We start from the raw sequence: 10,332 nt of genomic DNA, 5'->3' as shown, positions 1-10,332 counted from the left end.
TAGACAAAGAAGAACCTCTTAAAATCCTCTATGTGCCCCTGGTACTCTCACTTTTTCTTCCTCTATCATGAATTTTATTCTTATCATGCTCTTTCTTTTCTTTTTCTTTCTTTCATTCTTAAATTTCCAAAGGTTACATGCACTTTTTGGGAGAGAGACAGAGGGAAAGGGAGAAAGTATCAGCCAATGGGGCGTGGTCATGGTGCAATCCCTTCTCCATTTCTCCATCCTGCTGGGATTCAGGGCATGCACACACATACTCCTGGCATGTTTTTCAAACCATTGGGACTCAGATTCAAACCACAGTAGGGTCATGTGGGATCCAACTCCTTTAACCATGGGGCTGACCCCTTTTTTTTCTTTATGACCCTGCCAGTTGTTTATAACATATCTATATATAATACATATATTTATTATATAATCTATAATAATATATGTGTAATTTACATATAATTTATTTATTAGAATATGTTTATATGTAAACATATAATAAAATTAATAAGCAAATGTATATATACAATACTATGATAGATAGATATTATATATATATATGTATGTATGTATCCTGTGTAAAAACCTATACTTCCATAAACACACCTCCATGTGCAGATGCACTTTACTATTGATTGTAAAAGACTGGAGCTGACTCTGCCTCTACCAATAAGGAGCTGGTTAAGTCAATCAGGAAGCTTTCATACAGTAGAACATTCAAGAGCCAAGAAAAGAGAAGGAAGTCCTCATGAGGACATGGCTGTAGGTACTTCATTTTCACTCATGTGTGGAACTCCTGTGTATGAAGATACCATGACTAATTTTTCTTCGTACTATTAAGGACATTTGGGTCGCTTTCAATCTTTTGCTTCTAGGAACAGATCTGGTGTGAAAGTTCTTAATTGATTCTCCTGGTGTGTGTTCACGGAGTTGGGTAAGAATTTCTCTAGGGTATTAGCAGGGCCCTAGGGAATATACCGTCTCAGCTTCTGTAGGCGATGTCATGCTATTTTCCGAAGCGATTATAATCATTCAACACCTGCCAGCAGTTTGAGAGTTCCCCTTGTTCTACTTCCTCCTGACATTTAGAACTACCAGGTTTTAAATTTTCCAATCTATGTAAAAAAATAATAATTTATTATGGTTTTAGGTGGTGTGGTAACTAAGGCGTTGGGTTCCCATGTGGCTGACCACAGTTCAAGTCCTGGACCCAGCGGCTTGAAAATAGCAACAAATAAATAGATAAATAAATGTGGGGGGGGAAAGTCTTTTAAAATTTTCATTTCCCTGATTATGCACATTGCATCTTTTACTTAAAATGTATCTTGGCAATTATTCCATATGAGAGCAATGAGGACTTCCTCCGGAGATGTTCAGCTGATAATGGAAGATGGTGTTTGCTCTGTTCTGGTCATGTACCTGCCAAGTTTCAGCAAATTCCCTTAATTCCCCAAGAATTAAGGGGTGGTACTGTATCAGCCCTGTTCTCAACAGGGCCACCCCTAGACGATGATGTTCATCTCCCAGCCCCTCCCCACTGAACCAACCAGAACCAGCCTATTGCCCCTCTATCACCACCCACACCTGCACATTGACTCCTCAGAGATTGTCTCTACCCTGGAATCTCCTTCTTATGGATGTCCCAGTCTCAAGAATCTGAGTTAGTGGGGCCAGGTGGTGTAGTGGTTAAGGCACTGGATCCCACATGGCCTGCTCCATAGTTCAAGTCACAGTCCTGGTAGCCTGAAAAACACTCCAGGCACTTGTGCATGTGTGCCCAAAATCTTGAGAGGAGAATGGTAGAGAAGGGATTGTAGCCATCTCCTCTGGGTAGTGCTTTCTCACTTTCCCTCTCTCTGTGTCTCTCTCTAGAAAAGTCCTAAGGCAAAAATTATATATATATATATATGACTGATGACTTGGCGATCAAAGGAAATAGCATTTATTTGGGAAACAATTGTAATTCAGGTACACTCAGGGCAGCCCTGAATAATGTCCCATAAAGCAGTTGCAGGAAGGTTTTAATAAGAAGGGACTTCCAGAGTCTCGAGCTCTAGCTGCCCACCAAGCGTACGTGCTCCAGGATCTTCAGTGCTCATGGCCACCATCAACATCGCTGGAGTTCCTCAAGACTCATCTGGCCACCTGCCCACTACACACTCTGCCATCATAAGCCGCCATCATGGTGAAGCTCACTAAAGCTGATAAAAATCAAGGTGACCCCCCCCCAGATGGCTCCTCCTCCAAAGGAGGTAGAAGAAGACAGTGACAATGAGGAAATGTCAGAAGATGAAGAAGATGGTAGCAGTGGAGAAGAGGTTATCATCCCTCAGAAAAAAGGTAAGAAGGCTGCCACGACTCCAGCAAAGGCGGCGGTAGTTTCTCCAACAAAATAAGTTGCAGCTGCCACACCTGCCAAGAAAGCAGCAGTCACCCCAGGCAAAAAGGCAGCCGCCCGTTCCACCAGCCAAAGCAGTCACAGCACCTGGCAGGAAGGGAGCCACGCCAGGCAAAGCATTGGTAGCAACTCCTGGTAAGAAAGGAGCTGCCACCCCAGCTAAGGGGCAAAGAATGGCAAGAATGCCGAGAAGGAAGACAGCGATGAGGGAGAAGATGACAGTGAGGAAGAGGATGCGGATGAAGATGAGGATGAATTTGAGCCAGGAGTGATGAAAGCAGCAGCTGCCACCCCGGCCTCAGAAGAGGAGGATGAGGAGGATGATGAGGAGGATGAGGATGAGGACGAAGAGGAGGAGGAGGAAGATGAGTCTGAAGAAGCAGCTATGGAGACCACACCAGCCAAAGGAAAGAAAACTCCTGCAAAAGCTGCACCTGTGAAAGCCAAGACCGTGGCTGAAGATAAAGATGAAGAGGATGGTGAGGATGAGGAGGAGGAAGATGAGGATGACGACGATGATGACGACGATGAGGATGAGGAAGATGAGGAAGAAGAGCCTGTCAAAGAAGTTCCTGGAAAATGAAAAAAGGAAATGACCAAACAGAAAGCAGCTCCTGAGGCCAAGAAACAGAAGGTGGAAGCCACAGAACCAGCTACATCCTTCCATCTGTTTGTTGGGAACCTGAAAATAACAAATCTATCCCTGAATTAAAAACTGGTATTAGTGATGTTTTTGCTGAAAATGATCTTGCTATTGTGGATGTTTAAAAGTCTTCGGCAAACGGGAACCAGCAGTTAGCGTAATGGCTATGTCGCTGGACTCCCACGTAGTCGACCGCGGTTCGTGTCCTGGACCCGGTGACTTAAAACTCACGCCGGGCGCGTGTGCGTGCGTGCCCAAGATCCCGAGAGGAGAATGGAGGAGAAGGGATTGCAGCGTGACCATCCTCCCTGGGGGGTGATTTCTCGCTTTCTGTCTCTAATGTCTCTCTCTGTCTGTCTGGCGAGCGCACGCGCCCTATAGTGAAAATCTCTCCAAAAAAAAAAAAAAATGTCTTCGGCAATGAAATTAAACTAGAAAAATCAAAAGGGAAAGACAGTAAGAAAGATCGAGATGTAAGAACACTTTGGGCCAAAAATCTCCCCTACAAAGTCACACAAGATGAATTAAAAGAAGCATTTGAAGATGCCATGGAGATGAGGATAATCAGCAAAGATGGACAAAGTAAAGGATTGCTTATTTTGAATTTAAGACAGAAGCTGATGCAGAGAAAACCTTGGAAGGAGAGCAGGGAACAGAGATTGGTGGGCGGTCTATTTCTCTATACTACACTGGAGAGAAAGGTCAAAATCAAGACTGTAGAGGTGGAAAGAATAGCGCTTGGAGTGGGGAATCAAAACTCTGGTTTTGAGCAACCTCTCCTACAATGAAACCGAAGAAACACTTCAGGAAGTATTTGAGAAGGCAACTTTTATCAAAGTGCCTCAGATCCAGAATGGCAAATCTAAAGGGTATGCGTTTATAGAATTTGCTTCATTTGAAGATGCTAAAGAAGCTTCAAATTCCTGTAATAAAAGGGAAATTGAAGGCAGAGCAATCAGGCTGGAGCTGCAAGGACCCAGGGGATCACCTACTGCAAGAAGTCAGTCCTCCAAAACTGTTTGTCAAAGGTCTGTCTGAGGATACCACTGAAGAGACATTAAAGGAGCCTTTTGACGGCTCTGTTCGTGCAAGGACAGTCACTGACCGGGAAACAGGATCCTCCACAGGGTTAGGTTTTGTAGACTTCAACAGTGAGGAAGATGCCAAAGCTGCCAAGGAGGCTGTGAACGATGATGAAATTGACAGAAACAAAGTTATTTTGCACTGGGCCAAGCCCGAGGGTGAAAGTGGCTTCAGGGTTCGAGGTGGAGGCAGAGGAGGCAGAGGTGGATTTGGTGGCAGAGGCCGAGGAGGCTTTGGAGGGTGAGGCGACTTCCGAGAAGTCGGAGGAGGAGGAGACCACAAGCCACAGGAAAGAAGATGAAGTTTGAATAGTCTCTCTGTCCCTCTATCTTCCCTCTCCTGTTTGAAAGAAAGGACTCCGGGGTTTTTACTCTGTTACCTGCTCACTGGCAGAGCCTTCTGAGGACATCCTAAGCCAGTGTGCAGTCCTGTGGTCACTTGGAAAGCCGTGGAAATAACGCTTCAAGGGAGATACTCTTTGTCAGTTTTGTCTGGATATTCATATAAACTTTTAAAAGAGATGAGCGATAGAGCTAACCCTTATCTGTAAGCTTTGAATTTATATTGTTTCATCCCATGTACAAAAACATTTTTTCACTACAAATAGTTTTGGTTTTTTTTTGTTTTTGTTTTGTTTTGCATTGGACAATTGTAAAGGAAAGCAGAATGTTTTATCATGATTTTTGCTTCGATGACTTTAGGACAAATTTTAAGAAATCCTAAAATAAATAAATAAATAAATAAGAGGGGATGTCCATAAAGTTGTTTCCAGAGGCATCTCACTGGCTGGGCAGGAACCCTAAACTGCAAGCCATCCTAATTGGTTAGCTAATCAGGGCACTCCCAGCTGCAGAGTCTGACTTCAGTTACTTGGATAAACAGCTTATCCAATGGACTTGGATAAGTCTATTGGAACATTCTGGGCTTTGACCTTTAGCAGATATGAGTACAATCCTCAGAATCTCCCAAATCCACGTTAGAGAGCCTGAGCCTCAGTTGCTTCGTTTTCTTTCAGTGCATACCTGGGGATGCATACCTGGAACCAGCCAGGTGAAAGTGGGACAAATCGCAGTCTGCCAGCTATTGGGTAGGCTGTGTTGGGCAAGCCCTCTGATGTCCCCGGACCTCAGCTTCTTCCTCTGATGGGGGGCAGTAACAGTTCTCTGGGGCATGGGGCAGATGAGGGCCAGTGTTAATAAGTTACACTCGTGCTCTCGCTAGTCATAGCGTTTGCTGTTGTCAGGGATGATTCTAAGTCAAGGAAGTCGTGGTGCTGCTGGGGTGACATGAAAAAAAAATTTTATTATTTTATTTAATTTATTCATTCATTTATTTTAATTTGGCCAGAAAGAGACACAGAGAGAGAGGGAAAGTGAGAAAGAAAGCCACCAGGTCTGGGACTCAAACTGTGGTTGGCCATGTGGGAGTGTCCAGCTCCTTAACTACCACGCCACCTGCTGGCTCCCAACATGCAAATCTTGAGAGCACCTGGAGGAGGGGCAGAGAAGCCCAAACTGAGGGGCTTCCTGAGGAAGGGGTGTTTGAGCTGCTTGCTTCTGTCAAAATAGGCATCATTTAGGCAAGGGGGAAAATGTTCATGAATCAGGGATTCTTTTATTTATGAGATTTTTGCCATAGGGTGTGTGTATGCTCACCAGAGAAAATGAGAGACAGAGTCAATGAGAGAGAAAGTGAGAAATCCCCCTCCCCACCCCCAGGAGGGATGGCTATACCACAATTCTTTCTCCTCCATTCTCCTCCCGGGATCTTGGGCATGCACACGCGCCTGGCATAATTTTCAAGCCACTGGGTCCAGGACTTGAACCTCAGTCTGCCATGTGGGAGTCCAGTGTCATAACCACCCCACCATCTGCAGGCACTGAATTGGGGGATTCTTGGAGGAAAGAGTTGCAAAATAAGAAGCATGGAGGGTGAAGGCAGAAAGGATTGGATGTGCCTGAGAAGTGGTGAGCAATTGGGAGAGACAGAGACAGGGCGTGTAAGGGGTGTGGGACTTTGAGCCCAAGAAATGCCTGGAGGTCCATCTTGGAGAACTAAGTGGGCAAAATGAGGTGCCAGGGTGGCCCAGGAGTCTGCTCCAGCATTTCAGCTGCATCCGTGAGTTAAAGAATGTGAAGTTCCATAGAGCTGGGTCCCATTACCCGAGAGCCCAGCAACTAGCCTGTGGGACCTTTTGCTTTGGGAGGAAGCAGGGAAGGTATTGCATTCCATCCAAGACACTCCCCTACCCCAACTCTGTTTTGATCTGGCATCTTGCAAGCTCAAGGATTCCCACGGGTAGGAGCCTGGAGCACAGCCTGTGAACAGAAAAGATAAACCACATGTGCCCTCCGGAAAGTTTGGAAGCAGATCTGGAGAGAAAGCCGCTTTGGCTGGTTGAGTACCTGCAGCAACCTTTTCCAGCTAGCTGCTTTCAAGTCATTAGTCTCAGTCTCTCAATAGTTCAGGTGGGCTGGAGGCATGACGATATTACCACCTTTTCAGGCACCGACTGAGTCTCAGAGAGGCTGAGTAGCTTGGGCAAGGTCACATAGCTGGGAAGCTGTAGACCTGGAATATACAAGTCCTTCTGAGTCTAGAGCCCACACAGTGCCTATCTTCCTCCTCCTTCCCCTGCCCCCCCCGCCCCCCCTTCTCCTTCACCCCTCCCCCGCATTGACATGGTCCCTTCACCAAAGAGTGCAAAAGGATGTGATTTTCCTCTTCTTATTTTCCATCCTTCCTTCCTAGAGACAACCAAGGGTCCCGATTTCTGATAACTGGTTTTAGAACATTCTCTTAATATATAAGTAAGTATGCTCCACAGTTGCAATTTTTTTGGACCAAAAAAAAAAAGGTAGTATGCTATATGACTGTTTTGTGCCCGGGTTTGTTTTGTTTTATTTTGTTTTGCTTTTCCTTCACTTAGTCTTTCTTAGCAGTCTTTCCATATCAGTTCACAAAGAGCTGTTCCTTATTCTGCTTTCCAGCCCATCCAGTCCATCAGTCCTCTATTTGGTGAATGTCCAGCAGGGTTCTGACCTTACAAACCTCACAAAGGCCATTAACGAAGGAGTTCACGTGAGCAGCCTTGGCCACAGGTGTTTTGCATGAGCAGGGACATCTTTTGGATAACACTCTAGCAGGGAAACTCTGGGCATGCCCGATGCCAGTCATTGTCCTCCATTCTGCTCGGATTGAACTCTGAAAGCATTGCCCTCTGTTATGTGCCTCCACTAGCGTGTTTCTCTTCACCCCTCCCCCGCATTGACATGGTCCCTTCACCAAAGAGTGCAAAAGGATGTGATTTTCCTCTTCTTATTTTCCATCCTTCCTTCCTAGAGACAACCAAGGGTCCCGATTTCTGATAACTGGTTTTAGAACATTCTCTTAATATATAAGTAAGTATGCTCCACAGTTGCAATTTTTTTGGACCAAAAAAAAAAAGGTAGTATGCTATATGACTGTTTTGTGCCCGGGTTTGTTTTGTTTTATTTTGTTTTGCTTTTCCTTCACTTAGTCTTTCTTAGCAGTCTTTCCATATCAGTTCACAAAGAGCTGTTCCTTATTCTGCTTTCCAGCCCATCCAGTCCATCAGTCCTCTATTTGGTGAATGTCCAGCAGGGTTCTGACCTTACAAACCTCACAAAGGCCATTAACGAAGGAGTTCACGTGAGCAGCCTTGGCCACAGGTGTTTTGCATGAGCAGGGACATCTTTTGGATAACACTCTAGCAGGGAAACTCTGGGCATGCCCGATGCCAGTCATTGTCCTCCATTCTGCTCGGATTGAACTCTGAAAGCATTGCCCTCTGTTATGTGCCTCCACTAGCGTGTTTCTCTGACAGCACATGCACCTGCAGACTCTGGCTGTCTGGAAGCACGGTCTGTCCTCTGGAAACTTCGGGGAGGGGCATGTGGCATTGCCCTGTGTGCCCAGCACTCAGTACGTGGCCTCTCCACACAGGGGAGCTGCATACACTTTTCCAGGGAGGTACCATTTACCCTCAGGGAACACTTTCTCATTTGTTCCTGAAAACAGTCTTGTCATGGCCCGGCAAAAATTGTCACCCCATTATACAGGTGAGCAAACTGAGACTCAGGGACATCATGATTTGCCTTTGGCCTCATAGGCCGGGTAGGAGACCCAGGGCTCCTAACTCCCAGCACAGCCCCTCCCTCAGGGCCACACTGCCTCCCTGCGGCTATGGAAATGAAATGAGCCAAGGAGGGCCCTGCTTTTCAGTTTCATTCTGTCTGTCATTCCACATACAGAAATACTAATGGCCCAGGGCCTTCAAAGCCTATTTGTTTGTTCATTTTCCAACAAACTCTTGAAAGATTAGAATTTCTAGCCAATAATGTTTTTTAAGCACTGTGTACATGTTCCCCAGGACTCCCCATTCATGACAGCGCGAGCGCATGTGCAGATGAGAGTGAGAGAGATGAGCACCCTCTGCAGGATCTGGTCATGCCATAATCCCTGTCCTCCACCTCCAGCTTCGTGAATCCTGGCCACTCGCGTGCCTGTCAGGTTCAGTCTGTTCAGGTCCAGGATGCAAACCATGGTTGCCACGTGGGATCTGGCTTTAGCGCATCACTACTGCACCACGGAGCCAGCCCTGGCTCACATTTTTTGAGTCCTTACAACACTGCAGGCAACCCTCTCTGCACGCATGAGCTCATCTGCTTCTCAGAAACATGATTACCCATGTTGTACAGATGAGTTAAAATGAGTAATAGGGAACAGAGCTGGGATTTAAACCTGGAAGATCCTGTGTTCTTTTTTTTCAACAGAGAGACAAAGAGACAGAAAGTGAGAAATTACACCTCCAGAGGATTGGCCACGCTGCAATCCCTTCTTTTCCATTCCCCTCTTGGGATTTTGGACTCGCACGCACATGCACCCAGCATGAGTTTTAAGCCACCGGGTCTGGGACTCTATCTGTGGTCAGCTCTGTGGGAGTCCAGTGATGTAACCATTATGCCATCTGCTGGTCCCCACTGTGTTCTTAACTCCTCTATCACCTCTCAATCAGTGGCATTCGATACACGATACCGAAAAACCATCAACATCAAGCCCCTGCTGAAATGGCAGCTGTCTACCTGGTATCATTTCAGACATGACGGGAAGGTTCTTCGCTCATAAAACTGGATGCCCCTCCCACCAGCTCGGTGTGGCTTAATGTTTGCACAGTCATTAAGGGCTCGCAGCTTTGATCCCCGCTGAAACAGATACTTCCAGGCATTTCTCAGTCTTCTAATGCTCAGGCCTGCTTTCCATGGCATCAAAACTCTCTCCCTTTCTGTCGCTCTAATTATAAAAAAAACAAAAGCAGTTTTTCCAAATGTAAAATTGAAGGTCTTACTCAGATATGTCTTTACGAACTATGCCAGACTCAGGGCTGACCTCCTGTGCTCACCACAAGCCTTGCTTTCTGCATTCCCTGAGAATTTTAGCTTCCAACTCACCCCCTCCATCTCCTCCTGCCTGGACTTGGTGGTTTCACCTCCACCTACAGGACTAGCAATGATGCGCTGGCTGCCTGCTTGTTCGACCTCCCCTCCCTCAGTGGTCTATCTTTCCTGTCTCAGCTACTCGGTCTCTCGGCCAAGCCTCAGCCCTGCACAGATGCCATTGTCAACTCTCTTCCTATCCATTTCCTCAGAGCCTTCACCTCCATGGGCCCACAGTCTGCTGATCTCACCACCTCCTCCACAGCCCCTTCAAATTCTCACTCCCTCCGCTCCCAGCCTAAACCCAGCCATTGCAGCCTTTGTCTTGTCTGTACTCTCCCCTCTACACCTTGAGCTTGCCAAGCTGTACCCACTTTGCAAAACCCCACCCCAAATAAACCCAACTCTCTACCAACACCATCTGTTCAATTGCGTATTTTGCTCGGTTCTTTTCTTACCTCTGTCTACCCCATGAGGGTGGGGATTATGTCTCTGTCCATGGATCTATGATTGCACTCAGAAAAGTGCCTATTACACAGTAGGTACATCTTTATTTATTTATTTATATTTATTTATTTTGGAGAGGAGAGGTTTTTGCTATAGGGCATGTGCACTCCCCAGAAAGACAGAGAGACAAAGAGACAGAAAGTGAGAAATCACCCCTCAAGGGGGATGGCCATGCTGTAATCCCGTCTCCTTCATTCTCCTTTCAGGATCTTGGGCACACATGCACACATGCCTGGCATGAGCTTAAGCCACCA

General features: G+C 46.2%; 1 pseudogene; it reads left to right on the top strand.

The window, feature by feature from the left end:
* The first annotated feature begins 2,173 nt into the window (after positions 1 to 2,173).
* LOC102494605 (nucleolin-like) lies at positions 2,174 to 4,459 on the top strand (annotated as a pseudogene).
* The last annotated feature ends 5,873 nt before the right edge of the window (positions 4,460 to 10,332 follow it).

The sequence above is a fragment of the Tupaia chinensis genome, unplaced genomic scaffold (assembly GCF_000334495.1).
Source record: "Tupaia chinensis unplaced genomic scaffold, TupChi_1.0 Scaffold000238_1, whole genome shotgun sequence".
Lineage (NCBI taxonomy): Eukaryota > Metazoa > Chordata > Mammalia > Scandentia > Tupaiidae > Tupaia > Tupaia belangeri.
The sequence above is the reverse complement of the archived record's forward strand: the minus strand, read 5'-3'. Positions and strand labels throughout refer to the sequence as shown.